Source organism: Ambystoma mexicanum, chromosome 3q (assembly GCF_040938575.1).
Source record: "Ambystoma mexicanum isolate Mex_15411 chromosome 3q, UKY_AmexF1_1, whole genome shotgun sequence".
NCBI classification, from domain to species: Eukaryota; Metazoa; Chordata; class Amphibia; order Caudata; family Ambystomatidae; genus Ambystoma; species Ambystoma mexicanum.
The window spans coordinates 324968214-324993793 of NC_090926.1; positions in this window are offsets into that span (position 1 = coordinate 324968214).

A 25580-nucleotide genomic window follows, 5' to 3' on the forward strand; every position below is an offset into this window, starting at 1 on the left:
ATATGACCACGAATTTAGGAAAGAAATGGATTGCTTCCCAGACATAAGTTGGGATGAGGAGAATTTCATCCTGTACATATTCAATGTGCTAAAAGAAAAATGGGACACCAGGGAACAGAGTAGTGCGGGAGGTTATCAAAGGAGGCAATATTGGCAAAATGATTACAGAAGCGATTACAAATATAATAACAGAAGATACGAGAGCAATTTTGACAGAGCAAGGGATCAGAGCTTTCGGAGCAGACAATACAGCTCACAGAGAAATTGGCAGAACAGCATGCTACCAACAGCACAATGGGGTGGAAGGGGGAGCAATGGGGCAACAAGGACAGAGGGAGCCCAATGTCGAAACTTCGAGAATGGGATACCATGTAGCTGGGGCAAGAAATGCAAATTCAGCCACAGATGCAAAAATTGTAGGGGGGAACATAGTACCGCTAAATGCACCAGAGCAACAACCGGCACACACAGGGTGCCGGAAAAACGGAGTTAAGAGAAGAAATGAGAAAGGGGCCACACCAGTTAAGATTGAGAAAATGGAAAGGTGGCTGCAGGTTTTTCCAGACCAGGAAGTTGCAGAGACAATTAGGAAAGGTTTCCAAGAGGGTTTCGATATTCCATCCAAAGGGCAAGGGTCCCAGAATACCCCAAAAAATCTGAAATCCGCCTTAGAGAACAGAGAGTTAGTGGGCAAGAAAATCAAGAAAGAAGTAGAACTGGGGAGCATAGGGGTCCCCTACAGATCCCCTCCATTTTTTGAGTACATATGCTCACCATTGTGTCTGGTCCCAAAGAAGGAGCTCGGGGAATTCAGGCTGATTCACCACTTATCATACCCTCCAGGGGCATCAGTGAACGATGGCAGACCACAAGATGCAGTGTCAGTGTCTTATTCAGATTTTCAGGAAGCAGTACAGGTCGTCAGGAAGGCAGGAAAGGGGGCATGGATGGTGAAGGCCGATATAAAGTCAGCATTTCGCCTGCTACCAGTCAATAGGGAATCACAGAGGTGGCTATGCATGCATTGGGAGGGCGAGTATTTTGTTTGCAAATGCCTCCCAATGGGTTGCGCCATCTCACGCGCATATTTCGAGAAAGTGAGCTCATTCTTGCAATGGGCACTCACAAAGGAGATGGAGGAGGCACAAGTAGTCCACTACCTGGACGATTTCTTATTTGTGGGGCCACAGGGTTCCAAGCTGTGTAGGGCTACCTTGAATAAATTCATGGCATTAGCAGAAGACTGGGGCTTCCCGCTGGTGGAAGAAAAAACAATGGGCCCGACACAAATAATACAATTTTTAGGAATAGAAATTGACTCGCAAAGGGGAGTGTGCAGGATCCCGGAAGAAAAAGTGGCGGATCTACTGGGAACAATCAAAAGCCTAAAAGGGAGAAACAAGGCCACGGTAAAGGAATTGCAATCACTAGCGGGTAAACTAAACTTTGCTGGTAGGGTCATACCGCAAGGCAGGATATTCCAAAGAAGGATTGAACAGAGAACGAGAGGGGCCAAGGAGGGGCACCACAGAGTCAGAATTGGTGGGAGAATCAAGAAAGATTTGGAGGTATCGGGTGAATTCCTTAAATCATTCAATGGAGCAGTAATCTGGTGCTCACCAATAAACGAGGAGAGCAAGAGGGTGTTGTTTACAGATGCAGCCAGGGGATTTGGTTTTGGCGCAATATTGGGTACGGAGTGTGGTGCGCAGAAAAGTGGCCAAAGGCATGGCAGGAGGCAGCATGGACGAGTAATATTACATTACTGGAGCTGTTTCCTATCTGGGTAGCGCTGTGCGCATGGGAGGCAGAGCTAAATAGCAAAGAGCTAAATGTTTGGTCAGACAACATGGCGGTAGTGCATGTAATAAATACCGGAAGCGCATCATGCCCATTGGTCTTGGAATTAATGAGGGCAATAACATTGGGTTGTCTGAATAACAATGTTGTCATAAGGGCGAGGCATATCGCCGGAGAAGCAAATGTGGTCGCTGACGCCTTGTCTCGTTTCCAGTGGGGCAAGTTCAGGGAGCTGCGGCCGGATGCAAAAAGGATAAAGACGCCCACGCCAAAAAAGGCATGGGTCCCACTAAAAGCAATGGAGGAAAAACAGTTAACTACAAGGTTGACTCAGAAGAGGAGGAAGAACCACAGGAGCAGGGTCAAGTGATAGAAAGATTGGCCAGGAACGCTATAACATACAAAACTGGTAAGCAGTACAAGAAACATGTGAATAATGTGTTAAAAGAAACAGAATTGCAAGAAGTGGGGGAGATTACAATTTCCAAAATGTGTGACTTCCTGGAGAAAGCATTTGCACAGGGGAAAAGGAAAAGCTGGGCAGCATCGCATTTGGCCGCGGTCGCATATACCTCTAAGGTGGCCGGGGTTGCAGACCCAACATTTAACCCACGGATAAAATATGCAATGAAGGGTTGGGCGAAATTGGAAGGAAGGAAACCAGACAGCAGGAGACCCTTGAATTTTGGGAAAGTGGTTAAACTGTTACAATTATTGCATAGCACATGTAGCGACAGTTATGAAACAATGCTGTTTAGGGCGGCTTTTGCACTAGCGTATTTTGGGGCTTTTAGGATTGGGAAACTAGTAGCGCGCAACACAGTTTCAGGGGACGGGCTAGCGAGAAGCGACGTCAGCATAGGGTCCAAAGACATGTCGATAATGTTGAGGACATCAAAAACAGACCAGATGGGGAAGGGACGAGCAATTGAGCTGAAATGCATTAAGGAAAGGGAGCATTGTCCCAGGTGCATCACCCAAAAATTTCTCGAAATACGGCCGGAAGTCGGGGGACAACTACTGATACACAGGGACGGCAGAGCGCACAGCAGATACCAGTTCCAAGCAGTACTAAAGAAAACTATAGCAAAAGCAGGGTGGGATGCAGCGGAGTTTGGGACCCACTCTTTCAGAATAGGGGCAGCCACGTCAGCATGGGCGGGAGGCCTGGGAGCGAAAGGCGTAAAGAAAATTGGGGGGTGGAGGTCACAATGCTTCAAAAGATATGTAAGAGAAAACTTGATATGACTCCTCTCCCATCCATCCATGCAGATACGAGCCCCTACAAGTCGGCATGGATAGTCAGCCATTCCTTTGTGAGCCGGGCAGGCAGGTGGATCAGGGACTTCAAAGAGGGTCTATATTTTAAAAAGACAATAACATCCTAGTGGGGCCTCCAAGGAATGCATTGGGAGGACATTCACGATCGGCTATCGGACCTGATCGGGTTCAGGGACCCACCGGAGTACCTGGTAATCCACCTTGGTGGTAATGACCTGGTTAAAACAAATAGAGGCGAACTGATGCGCAACATGTGCGAGTCCCTAAGGGCTATAGCACACTGCTGGTGGAAAACCGAAATTTCGATGTCTGAGATAATTACCCGCAGAGTCTGGTACGGGGCACACATGAGGCCGGCCATTGAAACTTCAAGGAAAAAGCTCAACAAGGCAGTAGAAAGGTACTATAGGTGTATGGGTCTCCAGTTTATAAAGCATGGCTTGTCGCAGAATAACCCAGAGATGTTCCACCAGGACGGTGTACACCTATCCAGCAAAGGGATGGGAGTTTTTTCGGATAACATTTTTAGAGCCTTAGCAGAGCGAGGATGCAGATAGGGGCGCTTTTTGGGGGGACCTGAGCGGCCGGGGCGACACCCACTTAGGTGTGGCGGCACGTGTCCAGGAATGGATGCCCCAGGGTAACAAAGTCTAGCCGAGGAGAAGGCTGGGCATCCACTACCTCTGGACACGATGTGCCCAAAAGCGAGTTGGTGTCATTTGTTGGTTGTTGTGATCATTTTGTTGTGTTATTTTCTGTAGAAAATAAACAAGCCTTCGGCCTATAATTCTTCCACGAACAGAAACCTGTCTGTCATGTTATTTAATTTTTCCAGGGCATTAGGAAATAGAGCAAAGGGGGAGCCCACACTATTCAGCCCATGCCCCAGGCCCTGTGCGGTACAAAGTACGGCACGATGGAGGGCCTGGGGCGCGGGATGGGGGAGACAAACGGCGTGAAAAACAAGGGGAGGGGCAGCCAAAGCAGCGCCCCCACCCCCGGCGTTGCCAGAAGGAACACAGCACACACGGGGGGAAAGGTGTGAGAAAAAGCAACAGGGGGGCAAGATGAAGTCCGGCCCCCCAGAGGTACAACAAAGGGACAGGGGGGTATAAGTACCCCAGCAGAAACCAAGGAAAGCACAACCAGGTAAGGAGCTCACCTCATTCGGGTAAGCTCCCAGGGCCTGGAAAAGGGGGAGAAGGAAACGTTTTGCCACCCAACCCACCCAGCAAAAGGCAAAGAGTAAGAAAGAAGGAGGAGCCGGAATGCCGAGTACTCTCTTCGGTACATGGTAGAAAGTCGTAGGCGGCGGCACGTGTCCAGGAATGGATGCCCCAGGGTACCGAAGTCTAGCCGAGGAGAAGGCTGGGCATCCACTACCCCTGGACACGATGTGCCCAAAAGCGAGTTGGTGTCATTTGTTGGTTATTGTGATCATTTTGTTGTGTTATTTTCTGTAGAAAATAAACAAGCCTACGGCCTATAGTTTTTCCACAAACAGAAACCTGTCTGTCATGTTATTTCATTTTTCCAGGGTATTAGGAAATAGAGCAAAGGGGGAGCCCACACTACTCAGCCTAATGGTCACGCCGTCATGGGGGGATCGCTGGGTGCGTGTTGCTGTCAGGTCTAGGTCTGTGCATGTGCACCTGGGATGTGCCTGGCTGGCAGCCCCTGCTGGGTGTTGTGTGTGTACATAAGCAAGCATCGGTGGGTGCACATGCACACAGTGTGCATCGTCTATCTGTCCTGCCCTGCGGACACGATGCATCAAGGCAGATGTGATAGATATCGGTAAGTGGCGGCGTTAGCGTATCTCGGTGCACACTGTCTGCAGAATGTGTATGGTGCACATACAAAGTGATCAAAGCGTTAGGGTGCAGACAGGTTTCCCTCACAGATAACAGTTGCAGCAAAATTGACAGCAGTCCCTGTCCAAAGTGGGGTAGGGGAACCGTACAGCTCGCATTAATGCCCGAGTGTCACTGGAAGTATTTGATATTCTTTCTACTGGTTTCTCCTTCACCTGTGTCCTCCTATCACTCGTCTGAGTCTCCTCTTTTTCTCATTTCTTCTTCGCTCATTCTCTCTTCACTCCATCTGTCTCTTATACCACAATCGCCCTTTCTTATTTTCTCTATGCTTCCCTCTTTTCTTTTTATTCTTTCTGTATCCCTTCTCTCTGAGTGTCTCATCTCCTCTCCTTTTTCTTCTTCTCTGTCATTCCCTTGCTCTCTTTGTTTCACAATTCTTCCATTACATCCCCTTTTTCCTTCCTTCTACCTCTGTTTCTATCCGTATCTCCTTTCCTTCTCATTCTTGCTGTTCACCAGTCTTTCCCCCTTCCCTCCACTCTTATTCAACCATCTTCCCCTTCTATCATTCTCCATCCGTCCCTCCCTTTGTCCCCTATTTTTATATTTCTCCTTCTCCTCTCATCACTCTACTATGTCATGTTACCTGTTTTGCACCATAGTTTTCACTTCTTTTACCTCCACTCTCTCATCCTACCTCTCGCGCCTCCTTTTGGCTCTCCTTACCTTTAAGTCACTGCCTCGCATCATTACCTTTTTTCTTCTTTTGCCACTCATTGTACCAGTTATTCTCACTCTTCCCTCGTCCTGTTTCCATATCTGTCTTTGTAGCTGTTGCTACCTCTTTTCTCCTCCTCAGCAGCTACCTTCCATACTTGGTGGTGGTTCCTCCTTCTTCCCTCTACTTGACTTTGCGCTCCCTCTCTCATTCCCATGTTTGAGTAGCAGCCAAGGGGAGGATTTTGATAAAATGTGATGCAAATTGTGCATTTTAAAGACTATTTATTCAGTAACACTGGTCAAAACTACTAGCCGCAGGCGCAGCATGAGAGATAATCTTGTTGCAGTTCAACTAGAGAGTCATTGGTAAGTTAGCTGTGTGAACTTAATTAAATGCACTTTCCGTCTCTTCCTGCAGAAGTATTGAATAGAGAGCAACATGAATCCAGAGTCATCTGCGAAACCAAAAATGTCTGGTGCCACAAAACGAAAACGGGGCAGCAAACAGAAACTTGCCAAAGCAGCAACATACTGTCAAGATATTTTGTCAGCTTTTAAGACCCAGCCCAAAGATTCCACTGACAAGCAGGAGCAAACATAAGTTATTGCCCATTCAGGTAATGCCAGCGTTTTTGACCACTGAATGATGTTATTGTAGTTAAAAAGATTCTTTCAATCCTTGCTTTCAGAACTCAGCAGGAACCCCCCCCTTTATTCTGTCCCTCATGCTTCTGGTGATGAACATCTGTCTACTGCTTCTCCTCCTATCACAATACATTCAACCGATCAGCCACCATGCACTGGCATTCATGAGCATCCACAATGCTCTACTGCATCTACACAGGGTCTGACTCAGCCTGATCGCTCTAAAGACACGGTTACCCAGCCTGGAGTTATGGTTGATCGCACAACTGCTGATTGCGATGAAACCGTTGAAGATACCAATGTTGGCTCACAAGTAGTACAAGAAGACATGGATACTGAGGACATTGGGGAATGCAGTAGGAATGTAAAAATGCAGGTAACACTTGACATGCAGCAAAATTACCCAACAGATCCATACCTCTTTCAGAGCAGGGCAATGTCTACACCTTTAGTTCGAGCACTTCTTGCAGGTGCTCCATGTCAGCCTGGACTAAAAGATGGCGCGTTGTGCAGCAGGAGTGCCTCAGAGTGTCCTCTGCTTACCGTGAATAATGTCTTAAGCTCTCTGCTTCCTAAATTCTTCTGGGAATAATAACACCTATTGCTCTGTACATCTGGGATCGCCATTGCCCTTGTGAACTTATCATCACTCGACATCTTGGTTGGCTGAGAACTCAGCAATAAAATCGGAGGACGTGCATGTCAGCATGCGCATCTTGTAGCAGGAGTGCCTCAGAGTGTCCTGTGTCCTTGTGTCGCCGGAGCTTGGATTGTCATCCTACAGGGGTAAGCTTTCTTTTAATACCAACAAAAGCGACACAGGTCGGCGCTGCAAATGAAATCCTTACCAAGCCGCAGAACTACATTACGCAGCACTAGTGGATCAAAACGGGGCACTAAACATCCTAGCTTGGTCCTGGCGGGAAAAAATACACGTCAAAAATGAAAAACCAAAATCCTATGAGCAAAATCTCATGCAAGTTGACATTACTGACTTCTTTCAGGTTGGGAGATTAGAAGGGAGTGGCCAAAAATCCCAGACCCAGCTTGATGAGATGGCAGAACTTTCACACTCATGCACCATTGACAACAACCACCCACTACTAAATATGTGTGTTGGTATGCAGTGTGTGCCTTTGGGTGGTGTAAAAGAATGCTCTACCAAGAACCTCGGCGATAATGTACTTGACATTGACTTGTCAAATTCACCAGACTTGGCTGCTCGCACATCACTCTCGGCTACCCCAGATATTTTCGAGACAAGTAGCGAGGACGATGATGATAGCGATAAGGAAGAGGACTGTGAGCCGGACGCCCTGGACAGGCTGATACATGAGTGGCAGCCACACAATAATGGCAAAGGTCGAAGCACTTTCCATGCTGATAGCCACATTGGCTAAGGACCAAGCAGATATAAAAAAACTCCCTTGCTAAGGTGACAGAATTGACCGAAAAATCGGTCTTTGCCTCCATGCAGTCACAAATCGCTAGGACTTCATCAGTTCTGCTGCTTGATGGACCAGCTTCACGTTCCTTTGCCCCATGTCCCTACATGCAATCATTACAACGGGATGACTTGGGAAGGAAACGGGACTATGAGGAGAAATTCGTCCCATCGACAGTGGAGATGGATTTATTAACACACAAAAATTTGCAGCCAGAAAAAGCAGCTAAAGTTCTCAAAATCGTGTCTACCCCAAATGCTCAAAATAGTGCCAAAAAGGAGCACCCACCTAAAACTGAAACATTCAGGAAAACAGGCACTTGTACTATCCAGGAGGCCGCCCAAGGGAGAAGAAGGGTGACAAATACCCAGCCGGATGGCTCAGTTCGACAGGCTGTATTAAATAGGCGGCAGAGACAGCAAACTCTAAAAGCCAAACCAATAGCTGTATCTAAAATCAGCAAACAGAAAAGTGACTCAGTTAAAACAACTACGATCATCAAGCCTTCGTGCTCAGAACAGACAAATCAAAACAAAAGTGCTGCAGTAGCTGATAAGTTTTACCTGGACATTAGTGCCTTCAAAAATCATGGCACATGGGCCATATTGGAGGAAATAAACCCGACTAGCCATAGTCCCTTCTGGAATCGGACCCAGCTGTTGGCTATTTTCAGACAAATACCGCAATTGAATCAAATTGGGTCCACTTACATGAAACGAATCAAATTACCTGGTTTAAGTAGCACCACTAATTGAGGACTCATTTAAGTTTCCTCAGCACTGGTGACATCCCTTTCTAAAATGCATGCAGCCACTTTCACCCAATTGAGACTGTCCCTTATTCCTGCAGTCCCCTTCCAGCACTTATCAGACACCCGTTGTCTACACATTATTCTCACACTTCCCAACTGCTGGCCGCACTACCTGTTGTTGTTCTATCAGGTGTCCAGCACTTTCCACTCCCCCCATGTCCCTCACACTTTCCCCCTTCCCTCGCTTCTGCACTTGTACGTTCTCAATGTCACTGGGCCTAGTAAGATCTTTGTTTTGTCCTCCCTTGTTTGCCCTCGCTTGCCTCATCGCGCTCTGAAACACTTGTGTATGGGCGCGATACAAATAAAATATCATATCATATCATTCTTGGCCAAAAAAGTAAGAAGATGACCTCTAGAGAAGTGACTCAACACGAAAGTAAGCAAGTACCAGGCTGATCAAATATCAGAGAGAGAGCAGCTCTATGTGCCCTTCAAATAAATAAGGACAAATAACATCCTGGAAAGCGAATGCTGGTTTCCCGAAAGAATCATACATGGGGCAAACTGACATTGTATCTCTGATAAAACACTGAGATGGACATCTTGGAACACACAAGGCAATCACTTTTTCTTACTACACTCTGTAGGTATAGAGAAAATAAACTCAAGCGATGTGTTCCTTTTACAGGAAACTTGGTTTTTATTCATGGTTTTCAGATTGTAAAAAATTATGCAATCCTATCACCTACGGGCAAAGGAAGCAGTGGTCTTGTGATTGGAACTAGACTGGCGCGTACTTTGGTGAATCTCCCTTAAATTAATGGGTCACCTTATATACCACCAGTTATACTCCAAATTTCCAAAGGTAAAACCAACTCTATGCTGATAATAAATGTGTATGACCCGCCGGGAGGTATGCAAACTAAAGGTATACTGTCCCTCATTGATGTTGTCATCATTCAGTGGCATGAGATATCACCAACAGGTTTCATAGTAATAGCTAGTGATCTAAATGCTAGAAACTTCCATCTCCCCGCTCCTCCATCTACCAAAGGTGATTGTGTTTGGTCACGCTTTTTAGGTTCTCATGAACTGGTTTTCTTGGCCCTGGACACAGTTTGTGGAGTCTCACTGTCCCATACTTGGATAAATGGAAAGGTAAGTATATATATCGACTAGATCAGAAGTGACCTTATTAAGAAAGCGAGGTGCAGTTCTGTAAACATAATATTCAACAAGCTGAGTGATCATGAGACCTTGAAATGGGAGTTACATATTGATATTCCATACACAACGGAGTATATGGGACGCCAAATTACTCCCAATTCTCGGGTAATCATCTACGCTGGACAGCAATGAATATTCTGGCAATCAATGATGCACTTTGGTCCAAGCGTAGTAACCTACAAAAGGCTTTGCGCAAAGCAAACTGGGAATTAGAGTGTTTGATCAACATCAATAATAGTTTTACTTCTAAACAGAGCAGTGGAAAAATTAAACATCATAGCATCAAAACAAGAAACCCTTTTGACTACATGATAGCTCAGAACCAATAGAATTTATCTGAAAGCTAGAGCTGAAATCAGGAGAAGCTTAACATTAGACTGGGGTGAAAAGCAAAAGTGCATTTAAACCTAGCCACCAAATATAATAATTGGCCAACGCAACACAAGCACTCAACCATGTCCTCCCACCAAACACATTCTCACAACATACAATCATGTAGCAAATGTCCACCCAAATGCCACCCCATACTGCCCCCCCCCAATGCAACTCCACACCCATCCATTGGCCCCACTTCACAGTACTGGCCACATGGCATGGCATTCACCAAAGCACACATGCATGCACCTAAATACATGTCCAACATATCCACTGTCATGCACTCATTTCTCAGCCCTCTCATGTGAAGATCCTTCCTATGCCCGCTGTGCCACAGGCTTTGCCCCACACAAGACACCAGATAGTACGCCCTTGTAGCCATCACGTTACCCACCTGCAGCATCAGAAACTCAGAGGCTGGCCGCCGAATTCCCGGGCATCGTTTCTTCGCGCTTGGTGGCTTACGTGGCGGTTGTGTACATCGCTGATGAGGAAGCGGAGACCTGCCATCACGAAATACAGGAAGAATGTCTGGCACGAAATACGATCACATGACATGGCTCCCGGACTGCTTCACGTCCGTCTCCGTGGCATAACGTTATGCCTTGCCATCACGTGACGCCCGCACTGAGACCATGTGATCGCTCAGCCAGGAAATAAAACAGCTGCTCTCCCGGCGAGCGTCGCTTCTCAGATGTCCACACGGCAGTTGGCGTTTTGACATTTTGGATTGTGTCTTCTTGTGTTCTACAACAACGGACTGTGTTTTGGACTTCCTTGCTTAATCCTTACCTGCAATCTCGTATCCATTGATTCTATGGCCTTAACCACGGATTGTTTCATGGACTGTGATTAGTTTCTCCTTTGGAAATTCTGATTGGATTCAGTTCCTGAACTCTGGCTTCCAGAACTACGTGCTGCAAATAGTTCTGGTTCATAGACTCTGCCATTCCATCATTCAGGTGCTGCTGGTGGGCTAACTGGGCCTTCCCCTCTCAGTTGTTGCCCCCTTTATCTTCACCAGCATTCTTAGGGAACAGGACTACATACTGACACCCGACCCTCCATCAGATCCTTCCTCTACTCCATCATCTGGTAGGTGGGTGTGTCTTACATCTTTTTGATACTACAACATATTGTTAACCCGTTTACCTGACGTGCCCATTTTCTTACAGCAGCCACTCAGAGGACCTGGTGTTCCTGTTCTCGCCACCACCTGTGGTCCTAATCCTCAAACAGCTAGTAGCTTCTATTTCGCTGTTTGTTGCTTAGGGACGGAGGTCCATTTACTCCACGCTACAATCAAGTCTTCACAGCCACACAGCAGTGACACATGCCTGAGCCAATGGCTATTGACACATGCACCAAACAATTGAGAGCAGACAACACTCAGATTGGACTAAATGAAAATGTATTTAAAAAAATGAAAATACACCAAATAAATATCAAAAATGAGAATGGAAATGAAATGAACGTAAACAAATTGAAATGCAAAATCCAAATGAACATGAAAATCCAAAAAAGAGTAAATCCTGAAACTGGTCCTTGTCCAAAGTAATGTTTGCAGTTCCAAAGGAAAAACAAAATAATAAACCATTACTCCATGGGAAAATAAAAGCCAAACAATCCATCAAAGTCCAACTATGTACAAGAAGGGATAAAGGGTCTATGATCCCAAAAACCAGAATGATCCTAAAAAACACCTTATAAAAAACAACTATATACAAAAATTGGAGCAATGTCCGTGTCTTCCAAACAAAAAACAAAAAGAAAGGAAACCTAACACTAAAGAACTATATACAATGGCGGCGGGCTAGTCCTACAGCTCACCATTGTTACCAAGAGTTTAAGCCGGGGCATCCTCGAACTCTGTGTCTTGACAGCAGCACTGTCATGTCCCTGCACACAGACATCCATACATGGGGCATGCCAGACATAAGGCCAAGGTGCACACTCCAGCCACACCTCAACATGCACTACGCTGGACAAGAAGACATGGACACTTACCACTCGACTCCAGACGGGTCTGCAACAGTAGGATCTGGTGGTGAAGCGCTGGGTGTATGTGCTCCAGGACCCTCATCTGGTTGTTGCTCAACTGGGCCCGGTGCCCCACTTCATCCTCAGCCTCCATGAGGCACCGGGCCTTGTAGAGGGTCCTGGACCTGAAGTCCTCCTAGCTCTTCAGGACATGCTTGTAGTCGGGGGGTGCCACCCCCTCCTCGTTGATGGCACCCATGATGTCCTCCCAGATCCTCCTCCATCCTTCCTTGTCGGTGCGCGATGTTGAGAAGAGGGCATCATAATGCCCCAGGACTTGCTCCACCAGGATGCCAACTTCATTGGCAGTGAAGGTGGCAGCCCTCTGCCTCTCTGCCGGGATGGTGCCACTGGCCCCAGAAACTGGAACCTCACTGGAACATTAATTCCACGCACATGGGCTCATGTATACGATTTCATTTTGATGTGTCAAAAGGAATTGTCTCTGGCCTGTTTCCATTTGTCACGGTGCACTTTGTGACAGTTGTGCCATGTGTTGTGCATTTATTTGGTTGCTTTCACATCGCATGCCATGGCATGGTGTGTCGGGAAGGTGACATGGGGTTTGGGAGGGATTAGGTGGCACACCAGTATTTGGATGTGCTGTTTTGCAAGGGGTTAGTGGATTATGCACCATGAATGTGTGCCTTTTGGTCACACGGGATTGAGTTTATTTAAGTAGGTAGGGATGCACACAATGTAGCACTTCCAGGGACACATTCTAAGTGTGGTAAGGTTGTGACAGTTGACTGTCCCTTTGTCATCATCGATTGTCACCTGCTGGCAGGCCTGTGTGCACTCTGCATGAGTGGGATTTTAGGTACAAAATGTAGCCACAAGCTGGGTACAGGCTGCCTCGCCATGTGCCCTTTCCCCTCCCATGCGGAGTGGGCATGCATGTGGTTGGGGATGTAGGGGCACCACCATGTCCACCGGTATGTCCTGCCGTGTTGCAACATTGTGCAGGACACATGCTGCCACAATGATCCTGCACACTACTGGGGGTGCATAGAGTAGCTGCCCGCCAGAGCGGTCAAGGGAGCGGAAACGTGACTTCAGCACTCCGAATGTGTGCTCCACTATGGCCCTGGTTGCAATATGGGCTGTGTTGTATCTTACCAGGGGGTGGTGTGGTGGGGTTCCGTATTGGCGTCATCATAGGTACTCGGAGGGTAGGCACTGTCCCCTTGGGAGGTGATAATGTGATAATGGTAGTGATTAGTTGGGTTTGTCTATTTGTCTGTGTGTGACATGCATGCATTTGCACAGGCATTTGTACTCACCAATGAGCCATGTGTCGACATGCCTCCGAGCTTCCAGGACCCGGTTTAGGGGTGACATTCTCAACATGAAACTATCATGGGTGTCCACACACCTGGATAGTTTGCGTAGACAGAGGTGATGATTCCCTTGGCATCGCATACTACCTGCACGTTGATGGAATGCCAGTGCTTGCGGTTGCGATAGATGTGCTCAGTGGCCTAGGTGGACGTAGAGCCACATGGGTGCAATCAATGGCACCAAGCACTTTGGGGAAGTGTGCCACCCGGTAAAAGTCCTGGACCACGGCCTGCCTTTCTGCGGGTGTTCTGGGCATGTATATGTGCCTGCGGACTGAGGGGCATGCAGTCACGATTACCAACACCTGGTGTAGGCAGCGTGGCTGCGTGGGCTGTGAGACGCCACCAACTATGGCAGGTGTACGCTGAAATTACCCAACGACCAGAAAATGCAGTACTTTGAGCACCTTTTCCAAGGGGCTCAGTGCTTGGGAGCACAGGGTGGGTGATGTGAGGTCATCCTCCCACTCAGTGACCAGGTGTAGGATGATATGAGGTGGAAACCTATACCTGCCATAGACCTGGTCATCAGGCATCCCAAAAAGGCTGGTCGTGGGTAAAAAAATGCAGAGCCTGGCTATCCTCCTCCTCCTTCTTCGGTGTCCCATGATCACTGTTGCGAGGAATGGTACATTCATCGTAGCTGTATGAGCTTGTTTGTTGTTTGCGTGCACTTTTATGCTGCGCGGGGTTACTTACGCCAGCTTTCGTCTGGCATACATGTTTCCGGCTTTGTACGTCTTTTGGTGTGCGCTAGTTTGCCCTGTTCGATTCCATGAATATGTGTTGTTAGTGCGTGTGGGCATTGCATGGATTTCGCAGCGGTACTTGGCCCTTAACGACCACATTTTCACGTGTTGTTCCCCATTCCGCGTGTTCTGCTTCCTTTTTAGGTGTGTGCACTGGACGGTGTGCGCCTTCACTGGGCGTCTCGCGCACAGCCTTCGGGATGTAGCAATGACGTGTGAGACACGCGCAGATTCGGCGCCGGTCCCAGGTAAGCCACGCGCAGTGCCTTCCATGAATCCGGAAACAGGCGCTTGTGCGGGTTTCGCACGCGTGCACTGCGATTTTCACACTTGTGCCCTCATTTTCAGCGCACATTAATTCCATTCCATGAATTACCCTCTAAATGCGTATGCAGCAATTATTTTCATTATTTAACATACACTTAATGTTACAGAGTAAACAACACATTATAAACATGGAGACAGAAACAGGGTTTAAAAACAAAATAGAGCCCTGTAAATGCAGCACAGTTGCATGTGAATGTATAGTACCAGGAGGTATATGTAACACTCCTTGGTACAGACTTTAGAAAGGTGTACCAATGCAAGGAGAAGGGTGACCATAGGTAAGGAACTAGAGAAGCTTCGGTCAGATGATATATATTTGATTGGTTTGAAAGAGATGCTAGAAACATGGCTGAAGAGTGTGGGACATCAACACACTTTCAAGAAAAAAGGAAGTGGGCTAAGGAAAGCTTTCATGATGAAGCAGCTGATGATAATCCTTTAGAGAGTGGGAGGCAGGCATTCAAAATAGAAACCTTTTATGTTCTTGTTGATACCTTCGTTGCTCAGATGACAGGGAGGTTTCAGGATTTTAGAAAAACTGTGCATACATTCTCAGCAATGGATCCTAAATATTTTACTAGGTCAGATAATTCTGACGCACTGAAAAAGTTGGCTACATTTCATGCATTTCATGCAGGTAATGTCTCTGTGCCCGAATCCGTTTAAGAGTATTCTTCTTTTTGTGCACTGTATGGGGAAATACTCTCTAACAGGAAGCAGTTAATAATAAACTGCTTGTCTTGATAGCCAATGATATGCAGGGTGTTTGCCCAGACCTTTCTAATTTGTACAGAAAATGTTTCACTTTACCTGTAAGTACTGCTGCTGTAGAACGAAGTTGATCAAAAGATACTTACGGTCAACAATGGGTGAAGAGAGACTTTCAAATTTAGCCTTCCTAACTATTGAAAGAGACCTGACTGACTCTGTGGACTTTGATAGAGTAATTCAGACATTCATTTCAATGAAACCACACAGAAAGGCTTTATAGCACAGGTGCTCCATAGGTTTTTTGCTGTGGCACAGGGCTTCTTGGTCCTAATCTGTCACAGCAAAACATCTTCGAGCACATTAGTCTTCCGTTGCCTACCGTAGCATGGGATACAATCTCATGCTCACCTTGCATTTGAAGGAGCATTTCCATCATTGTTACATGTATTGTATATGTTTGTGTGTACTTATTGAGTCATTGTTATGCAACAAGCATTTGATATTAGGGATATTTATTTTCAGCACAAATGTTTGGCCACATGTTGGCTTTTTGGTACTAGGAAATGTTCACAAAAGATGCACTCAGGGAATAATGACAATTACATTGAAAGATGTATACAATTGTACTTAAGTTGTTTGCTAATGTTTAGCTTTGTTTCAGCAGGATCCATATATCGGTTGCTGGGAAAAAAGGTTATTTTTGGTCCCACTCACAATCTGGTATTATATTGGTATTTATATTATCAGGGTATTTTATTTCAAACTCAAATGTCTGGGGAAATGGCTTATGTAATGTGTCAGAAAATCTAGGAAAATGATTAAAACATTTTTCCATTGCAGTCTGTGGTTTTGTATTGTCTGGCCTGGTTACCAACAGCACGGTATGATATATTGCTTGCTTGCAAATGTTGATTGAATTGTTCTTTTTGCATTACTGATGGATGTATCTGATTCAGATCTTTAGATTTCATTGCCACATTGAAATAACACTTTAACTGGATGTTCCTGCCATAACAAATGTGTGGTGTGTAACTGATAACAGATGTGGCTTGGAGCGCAAGGTTTTATAAATGAAATAAATATTGGGTAAAACACCCTGCTAGTTTTTCCTTGAATATTAAGTGTCAATAGTTCCTAGTTATATCTGCAAAATTAAGGAAATGGTAGCAAACCCCGGCCCGACCCCTCTCTGACTCAACCAGCGCGCCGTGTGGGGCTTGGCAGCGCCCTCCTGAGCAGTACTTGGCACCGGCACCAAAACCTGGCTCCGCCACTGGACTTCGGAAGTCCTGCCTGGAAATGTCCTGCTTCCACACACCTTGTCCTGGTGCACCCGACCCATTCATTGTTGAGGGATCCATTCAAAACAATGGGGCAGATCTTTGTTGGATATTGAAGTTGTGGAGGGAAGACTGTCCACTGGTGTTGATCTTGGGAAGTTGGGGATCCCCAGTATTCCACCTGCAGGGGTTCAGTTGCAAAGTGAGTGGCTTCGACTTTCTTTATGTTTTTGTCATTACCTGCGGTTACATCTGACATTGCTCTGATTCTTTGCCCTATGTGTCCTTACTTTGCTGAATTGCATTTTTATTTGAATGTCCACTTTGTGAATTATTACATGGTAAAATGGGTAATTTACCTTGCATGTAATGGTTATGATATTTTGAACCATGGTACCATGGATTGATCGTACTCTATGGAATGATATACTGGTGATGGTAATTGATATATTTTATGTTGGCTCCACTTATGTCATGGGGTGATGTGCTTAGATTATTAATTGTTCTATTTTATTATTAATTACATGTTCTAACATGATTCAGTCATTTTTGGTTTGTTGTAAACATTTAGTCTGGGTCACTGGGTAAAAGTTGGTTTTTAAACATATAGAGTCTGAGGATGTATCGAGGGTCCGAAATGGGTTGGCATTTGTAGCTTATTTTAGCAAAGGCTGCATATATTTGCTCAGAGAATTTGGTGTTAAAAATACAATTGGGATAGGCCACCAGGGGGCGCACGGATGAGCCTAGCTTCTGTGTGAGCTCTGCGCCCCAAGGTCTCAAAAACAGCCTGAGCCCCCGCTTTGAGACCCACCACCCCAAATTATTTTTAGGAAACAGCCGTGGGAACATGGTCCCCATACCATGAGTGAAAGTCCGGTCAAAAACGGACCAGAACTGCCCCACTAACTAGAAGATTTCGTGCCAGCGCGCTTGGCCACTCCTATGATTCAAAAGTGAAAGCAGCCTGGCCCCGGACTGTGTGGCTGTCAGCCCCAGAAGAAACCTTGGGGCAGAGGAGCCTTTGATGGGATACCATCCGCGAAAAACTCAGAAGAGACCTAGAGCCCAAGTGCCCCCCACCCTCTGAGGCGTCAGGTCCAAGGCCAGCAGCGTGTCTGGCTTCCCTGGGAGTCTACGAGGAGAAGCGGCCTCTGAGCTGATCCGGCCAGAAGAAGGCATTCTGAGGTCGCACGGCAGGTGAGCCTTCTAGCGCGTCCCTGCCCAACCCTAACAGCGAATTCACCCTCTCCCCGCACACCAACTGGGCAGGATGGCTTAGAGGTGGGATCGAGCGGAGTAGACAGTGCTCCGAGCCCTCTAAGGAGACCTCAGCTGGTGCTGCTTCACCCAAGGACTCGGGGTAGCAGCCTCATTGTCCCGCTTCCCCTGTCCGCTGTAACGGACTACGCAGACATTCTAACAGAGACGCAACCTCCCTCGTCACTGTTGACTCCACTCGGAGACTGGACAGGAGCAGTTCCGTACTTGGTACTCCTTGCTTTGCAGTTCTCACGGTGAGAACAGTACAAACGCTTCTCAACAAGCGCTCGCTGAAGATGCCTGAAGACTCTCCATAACTGCCCGCCAGACCTGGACTGGCTTCACATAAATGGAAGCCCGCCTGTACTAGCTATAGCAAAGCCGCGCTGCACTCTATTAGATGCGACTCCGACTGCATATGTAGAAACGGAAAGTGTTGGAGACGAATCACCACAGCGAAAGATAGCGAAGTGACACAACGGACTCCCTACACTTTACAACACGTAACGTTCCTAACCAATAAAACCTGAACCGCACCCCCCTGGACATCCCACACCATACCGGGGGCCTCAAATAAGACACAAGGGAATTAAATCTTGACTTTGCCTCCCTCCTAGCCCCAAGGCTTCACTGGAAAGAGGATATCAAAGGCACCCTACTGACCACATGATCCCTGCTCAACCCCACCAGATCCTGAGGTGTGCCCCCCCGGCGAGACTGGACACATGTGGGGCAGGCACATAGGAAACACCAGAGGTTTTCCTACGGCCATCATCTAGCACTGTGAGCACAGGCAATAAGGGTCAGGAGAGGCCCCTTAGGCACTCTCAAAGAGAGGGCACACCGCACGACGGGGTATGATCCTGGAATCAAACTGAAGACATCTGAGCTGTATACCAACTCCTCCCCTGCACCTGAAGGGTATCCGTGCACTTAAACCACCTAGGTGGAATGCACATGACCCAGGGGTGAATGGGCCCTCAGATGCCTACACATAAATAAACAGGACATGTCACGATGCGAATGTGTGGCCCTCCTGGTTCTTCTCACACAGTTCAATTCTCTTGAGTATAGTGGTGGAACAAGGGTGCAGAACACAGTCTATTCCCCGTACTGAGGAACCCTGCCAAGACATCACCCCACGAAGATGCGCAGTGCGCACTGGCAGATTACCATGGGTAAGAAGGGTGTGTGAGCAGCATCCTCACCCAACGGCACACCAATGACCTTCATCGCTGCCACAAGACAACCCAAGTGGTAACTCCCCGTACCAAACATGCACAAACCAAAAGTACGGGTGACAGACAAACTTTGCACACCCAAACAGAAACACCTGGAACACACCACGATAGGTCACTGAAGGGTTGGGCCACCATGGTCGGGCTGTGTGTCCTCCTTCAGTAGCAGAAGATACGACGACAGAGAAGAGAAGACCGTCCATGCGCTTGGAAACCATATAAAGACCGACGGCTCCAGAGTGCCAATCGCAATCCTTACTGAAAGCCTGTGGGTGCTGGTGCACGGTCCCAAAAAACTTGCCCCCCCCAGTGGACACACAGCCGGAACGTATGATTCTCTTATCTGACTCAGAACAGCACCCGTCAGTTTGAAGGTTGGGCCCCCAATTTTTCTTTTTTCTTTGGGCGTGTGCCCTCTTCCACAGACGACCCCCACTGAGGGGACAGGATATAACCTCTACAACAGCCGAACTAAGTCGAGCGGCAGATCAGAGGTGGCCCAGCGAAGGGTCTACCCTTTAGGAACAACAGATTTGACACTGAATTGAACCATCAAAGCAGAGCATAAACCGCTGACAAGGTCCAAGGTGAAACGCATGGACATAAGGCAAAAACTCACACTATACCGGTTCAACCCACACTGCATCGAACCGAGCTCCACCCTAGAACCTGAAATGGCAACATCGGAGGCAGCGGCAACAAAGGCTGATGTGGCGGCCCTCCTAACGGAAATGAAGAGCATGAGAGCAGACCTAGGTTGGAAGGTCGATAAAATAACACAACGGATCAACAAAATGGAAGAAAGACTGGAGGAAGGCAAGAATACCCAAACCTCGCTTGGCACACTCGAGACCCAAATGGATTAGATGATCACAGAAATCGAAGCCAGGGAGGAGGAGTTCCGCCTGAAACTGGACGATCTTGAAAACCGAGAACAACGGAACAACCTACGTGTTTTCGGCATTCCAGACAGAGAGGGCAAAACTGAGCAAGATCTGAAAAGGACCCTCCATACAATCATGAAACTCCTGTTTAAAGACCATCAATGAACCAAAAATCGATCGCATACACAGAGCAGGTCGAGCCGCAGCTGGCCCTAGGACAGTTCTGGTTCAGTTCCACAATTATGCTGACAGAGCCAGGATTCTTGAGAAAGCCAAACACAGCCCACAGATTCTCCTAGACACAGCAAGAGTAACAGTTTTCCAGGACTTATCGTCCTTAACTCTTGCCATGAGAAGAATGTGTATGCCATTCACCAAATGGCTGAAAGAAAAGGGTGTCTGATACCATTGGGGTTAACCATTTTCATTCACATTCGAATGGGAAGGGGCTGCGTTTAAGATCTGAGAAGGACATCCAGAACTGCTGGGAAACCAAGAGAATGGAGTGAAACAAGGAGAAAGAGGAGAAGATGACAGACAATGGCACATCCACGGCCCGAAGCGCAGGCGCATCTCAGGATCAAGGAAGTATAGCAGAATGAATGCCTCACCAGGTGCAGACCTCTGAATAGCACATTACCACACACCATAATTGAACAGAACAAACTCATGCCGGACAGGACGCACCGTCATCATAGACACATGTTGGTTACAAAAAAACTGTCGGAGGCCATAATCGTCTCCAACAACATTGAATACACATGAATGATACTTCAAGCCCCCTACATCAGGGTGGCTGCATCCAGAGGGCGCTCCATTAAGTGCAGGGGACCTGCTCCGGATACAAAGCAGGGTTGACGGACCGTCTTGAACGCGAACAAGTTGTGTGATGTATCCAGGAAAGGGATATATCCAGGAAAAACTAAGGAAGGAATGTGAGGGCTTTGGAGATTGGGGTGGGGGGGGTTTGGAAGCAGGGGCTCAATAGTTAAGTGATTGGTTTAAGATGGAAACGCAAGGGTTACGGTTCCCACTGGTGGTTCAATGCTAGCTGGGTGATGTTGACCGAGCTGGATTAGATGTCAATATAGGGTCGGGTGGGGGAGATTTGGTAAGGGGAGGGCAGGAACGACTGTTAAGGTGAGAACGCGAAATGTGGTCTGAGATGGTATATATGTGGATCAATGAACCTAGGGACTGCAGCGAGAGCGTTACGAGTTGCAATGGAGGTATGGCGGTGAACTCTAATATCAGGCAGAGCAAACCACTCAGAGTTAGCACACTCAATGTCAAAGGACTGAATTCCCTTATGAAAAGATCGCTGGCGCTCAGGGAATTTCAAAGATCGGGGGTGGATGTACTTTTTCTCCAGGAAACCAAATATGCACATTGGGACGAATGTAGGATCCTTCAACCCAGGGTGGGGGTGGAATACTGGGGCTTGGGCCCGCTCAAATAGGCGGTCGTGGTCATACGGTCAGAAAGGGGCTGAACCTGATGGTCCTCAAGACTTGGGCCTATGTAAAGGGTAGGGCTCATGGTAGTGGGTGCTGTGAGCGAAATCACGTTCACCTTTGCGACACTCTACACACCCAATACTAATCATGCCAGATTCCTACAGCGGACAATACCTAAAATAATGCTAGAAGCCGAGGGGCATGTAATGATTTTGACCTCTGGGCGAACACTAGAAAGGACAGACAGGTTTGGAACCCGATCAAGGTGAACCAGCTGACGGTGGCTGCACAGCGGTGGCCGAGATGATGCTAACATACAGCTTAAAAGACATATGGCGGGGATTTCATCTGAATGAAATAGGCTATACCTTTTATTGAGCACCCCACGACACTCTCACTAGAATTGATTATGTCTACATTTCAGAAGATCTAGCAGTGGTAACGACTGCCTCAGAGATTATACCTATTTCCTGGTCAGACCATGATATGGTTACTGCTGACAGAAGTCTAATGTCCCTCCCGCATAAGGGATCGAAATGGCAATGTAATGAAACACTCTGGAATGACCCTGTCTTCCGAACAGAAATGGCCACCGAGATAGAAGAATATTTTAAGACAAACTACACGGGGAGATCTCAAAAAGAACGGTATGGGAGGCGGGGAAGGCAACATGACGGAGGGTACTGATTAAGGAAGGCGCTAGGAAAAAAAGGGAGAGAGCCCTCATTTAAAACAAACTGAGAGACGAGATCACACACTTGGATTGGGCCGCTCGGACCGCCACCGAAGACAGAGCAGAGAAAATCACAGTGGCCAGGCAGAAAAAGGAAGAACTCTGTCTTCTCGAGTAGGGACGAATTGCCCAAAAATTGCGGCCCCTTAAACAGAAATATTATGAGAAAGGAGACAAGGCTGACACCCTTCTAGCAGCCAGGCTGAGAGGCCAAAGGGAAGACAGATGGGTGACCGCCATAGATACGAGAGGGGACACGACCTTGGATGGGCACAAAGGGGACATCCCAGAAGCATTTGCACGGTTTTACGAGCACCTACATAGATCCAAATTAACGCAGAATGATCCGGAAATAGAGGGGTATCTGGGGGGGGGGGTAGAGATGCCAAAACTCACCCGGGAGGAGGCAGGCACGATGGATGCCCCAATCACCGCTGAAGAAGTGGAGCGGGCAGTGAAGAGGCTACCTCTTGGGAAAGCACCAGGGAATGATGGCTATACGGCTGGCTTTTACAAGCCAGCCTGTCGGCCCTCCCCCCGTTCATGGTAGACCTATTTAATGACATACTAGAGACAGGGATAGCCCCAGACTCCTTTTCAGAAGCAGTGATCGCGATCATCCCCAAAGAAGGGAGAGATCCTAGTCACTGCGGATTGTATCGCCCGATATCATTGTTAATATCGATGCAAAGATACACACAAGGATACTGGCAGCTTGGCTGGAAATATATATGCCTAGACTAGTACACGCAGACCAGGTGGGGTTTGTATTGGGGAGGTAAGGGGCAGATACAATGGCAAAACACTACACTTGATCCACAAAGAGTGGGGCTTCCTCGTGGCTGTCCTGAACAATGTTCGACTGGGCGAGAGATTCGGGAGGGGGGTGAAGGTGGTGTACACATCCCCTAGGGGCTCCGTAGCAGTCAACTCTGCCTGTTCAAGGTGGTTCGCTCTGGGTCGGGGAACAAGGCAGGGCTACTGTCTCTCCGCGATACTATTTGCTCTATCTCTTGAGCCTCTTGCACAGACAATCAGGGCTGATCACCTGGTGGAAGGTTTTAAAGTAAATTGGAAAGAATAAAAGATAGCCTTATATGCCGTTGATTTGTTACTGCACGTATCGAACCCATTAATATCAATACCAAGGACCATACAATTAATTGAACGATATGGCCGACTGTCGGGCTTTAAAATTAATAAGTCCAAATCAATCCTGTTCCCCTTAAAGGAACCCACCCAACAGGACACTGATAGATATTCCATGCTGGGTCTCACCGTTGGGGAAACAATGTTACAATACCTGGGAATAAACCTCACAAGAAATCTAGATACCCTGCATGATGCCAACTTCCCCACCTTGCCCTCCCAATTTCATGCTGACCTAGCCAAGTGGCAGAACCTCACGATCTAATGGATGCAGAGACTTTTTGCAATGAAAATGGTGTGCCTCCCCTGATTTTTATACCCATTTCAGATGCCACCAATCAAGATCCGAAAGCTGTTTTTTGGTGAGGTGAAGAAAGCTATTTTGCGGTTTCTCTGGCAAGGAAAAAAACAAGGATAGCTTATGAGGTTCTAACCCTTCCCAAAGAAAAAGGGGGAGTGGGTCTAACTGACCGTAGAAAATATTATGTGGCAGTACAGCTATGGATCTTGGTCCCTCACATGCAAAACTATATGCACTTGCAGTGGATACAACTTGATAATTATAACTTTACTCCACCCCCCTTATCAGTGTGGCTCTGGGAGCCGAGAGATAAATTAATCCGTAGGATTAGACACCACCCCATATTAGGTACCATATGGGAGATCTGGAGGGAGGGAGTTGAGATGAGAGGCATCACCACATGGCCATATCCTCTCAGCCATATTTGGGCACCAGGCATCCGAGACGAGATCCCAGAACACAGTAGAATCCAATCCTGGTTTGAGGCTGGCCTGGAGAGGGTAGGACAGCTCTGGAGGGCAAGTGGCTTCCTCACGATTACAGAACTGGAGAGCAAATTAGGAATTGGCCCCCTCTCGGTCTTCCATTTTCTGCAACCCAAGGGCATACTGATGAGAGGGCCATGGAAAGAGAAGATACACAGGGATCTTACCCCCTTTGAGACTATTCTCAACACTGTCACAGAAATTAAGGGCCGTATATCCATTATGTACAAAACACTAGTGAATGCTGGGAAAGGGTCCACGGTTAATTTGAAGAGTAAATGGGAGAAATACATAAATCTTGAAATAGACCCTGAGTTGTGGACGAAAATGTGTAAGGGAGCCTCATTAGTATCAATTGCTTGCCAATACAAGTTACACACAATCAGGTTGCTCCAGAGATGGCAATATGACCCCCACAGGCTATCCAAGATGTATCAGGAGAATAGCCCTTTCTGCTGGCAACAATGCGGAGAACGCGCAGACTACTGGCATGTATGGTGGGGGTGCTCTCGGATTAGAGTGTGCTGGGATGAGGTTCTCGGATGGATTAAAGATCTTGATGGGATCCAACGGAAAGCTACACCCTTTCTGATGTTGTTTGGGCTGGAAAAGAGTGAGGATGAGTTCATAAGGGTGACCGTAATGGCGGCGCCTCTCCTTCTTGCCACACAAGCTGGTATCGTGTTGTGGTGGAAGGCGGCCAAGTCCCGGATAAGATAGAATGTTGAATGTAGCCACCAACATCGCAGTGATGGAAAAAATTACAGCTTCCCTACATGGAAAATCCACACAATATGAGACCTTGTGGGGAGACTTTCTGGGACTACCACATGATCAAAAGGGAGGATGTTGTCCCAGGTGATGGAGCAAACTGTATGCATGAACAATCGGGATGAGTCAAGGTGTTTCTCTGGGGACTGCGGGCTTGTGGGGACCGTAAGGGTGCCTCTGTTAACACTCGAACGATGCAGCCCAAACACACTGAAAAAGATCCATACCTAGACGTGACTCACATGTTGCAAATAATATCATGTTCTCCAAAGACATATTTTGTGCCAATTAACGTTCCTGGGGGAGGGAGGTAGGTGGAAGGGGGTTTTGATTTCAGATGAAGAGATAGGATTGGTTTGGTAAGTGGTTACGTGAGATTTAACTGTGACAGATACGCTACACATCATCCAATACCTGTATGTCGTTTAATCTGTTATCGTCAAAATCTCAAATAAAATCAAATAAAAAAATAAAAAAATACAATTGCTATTTTGCTTAAAGTTAAGAGTTTGAAGTATTATTTTGAATTCGAATTCCAACAAAGTGCCTTTCTAGTTACTACACTAGAATAATGGTTCGCGAACCCGCACCAAAGGTTATCTTGACCTTAGTCCACAGTGCTGGCTTCCACTGGCCCCCAGAATCTCCTGGCTGTTGACAACTGGTCTCTCCAGCGCGACTTTGTCTCAAACACATATCTCTGTTGTTACATCATTTTTTCCAACTTTGTTATTGCTGAGTTTAAATGTGATGAATAAAGATCCGAATTTAGGGGCGTTGAGACATTT